Source organism: Apodemus sylvaticus, chromosome 6 (genome assembly GCF_947179515.1).
Source record: "Apodemus sylvaticus chromosome 6, mApoSyl1.1, whole genome shotgun sequence".
Lineage (NCBI taxonomy): Eukaryota > Metazoa > Chordata > Mammalia > Rodentia > Muridae > Apodemus > Apodemus sylvaticus.
Genome location: NC_067477.1, coordinates 63,894,950 through 63,896,422, shown reverse-complemented (window position 1 = coordinate 63,896,422; position 1,473 = coordinate 63,894,950). Strand labels below are relative to the sequence as shown.

The window sequence follows — 1,473 nt, the reverse complement described above, 5'->3', positions numbered from 1 at the left end:
CACTTTTTTTCTAATTGTTATTTTTAAATAACTACCTAGACTACAGAATAAATAACATTTGATTTTAAAAAAGAAAGAAACACTACAAGGCACAGCCCTATAATCCCTATGGCCATGGTAGCAACTTGGACCTAGCCCAACAAAGACTGAACGTGAGAGCCTGACAGACATTCAACAAGCCTTGTTCAACCCGGCTCTGCACCCGGATGCTGTGCAGGTGCTAGGCCTGCCTAGGTCACAACGATGGTAAAGTGTTTCCTGGCCCAGAATGTGCTCCAAGTTCCTGAGACCAAGTGTTCACTGCCATGTGTGGCCATGGAACCCAAATCTCTACAGCAAACACGGCTTAACTGAACACACAGTGCACCAGGAGGTGACCCCTGACTGGAATCTTCTGTCCCCAAGACTCCTCACTGAGACCAACAGGATGGTACATTGGGTAGAGAGCTGTTTCCTGCCAATATCCTTCATTCTGTGTACATTCCGGAAGACTCTATTGTAGAGCCAGAGAATCACACAACCACATCCACGTGAAACTTCAAGCACACCCAGCTGATGGTGTGGTGGGATGGTGTATTCACTGTGTGAGCTCTGACAACAGCTGCCGGACCGAAGCCCACAGGGAGCCTCGGGACCCTCTAGCTTATTTGGCATCTTCAGAGCTGTCCAGGAATTTGATCTGCCCATTTCAAATGCCATGTGACCAAGACAATGAAGAGTTTTGAGGACAACTTGACAAACATACAAGGTTAGGCTTTCTCCAGTATACTTCTGAATGAGACAGCCAAAGAAGCCATGAAGGAAAGGACTGGTAGGTGCAGACAAGGCTGACATCAAACAGCCTCAGCAGCAATAATGGTTTATGGAGCCCACCAGTAGGGAAACTCAGTGCACTCTCCCCTCTTCCCATTACACTTTAGTACTGAAAGTTCACTTCCAGCCTTTTCTGCTGCCTGGTGGTGGGTTGGAGCAGGAGTCTTGTTCAGCATCTGTAGTATACCAGGCTCAGTGCCCACTCCTCCTGACCTCACCCAATGGGCAGCTGGTGACATGCAGAGGGCTGTAGTGACTTTCCCAAGGTCACAAGCAGTACACAGAGCTCCTTGCTTTCATCTCTGATATGTCCCAAGTACATAGAACAATCTTTAGCTCATAGAATGTTCTCCATAAGCAAATGATTTGATTGCCACCAGGGAAAACAATTTAGAAAATCATTTAGATTATCCCCACTAGGTGGTGAGATGCCACCCAAGCACCACCATGGAGGTCCTGTGCACTGACCACAAGGGCGGAGAGGTTCTGCTGACATGTCCCAGCATCTCCCTGACTCTACAAGATTGTTTTCCTGCCTGTCATATCCCTGAATGTCACTGGATACCATTGCCCTTAGCCTCAACAAAACAAGTAGGCAATGCCAGCCTCTGGGCAACCTCATCCTATGGGGATATCATTGATAAATATTAATGAGACACA

General features: G+C 47.4%; 1 pseudogene; it reads left to right on the top strand.

Annotated features, from left to right (window-relative positions):
• Nucleotides 1-243: 243 nt before the first annotated feature.
• On the top strand, nucleotides 244-831 carry LOC127687933 (PRELI domain-containing protein 1, mitochondrial-like; annotated as a pseudogene).
• The last annotated feature ends 642 nt before the right edge of the window (nucleotides 832-1,473 follow it).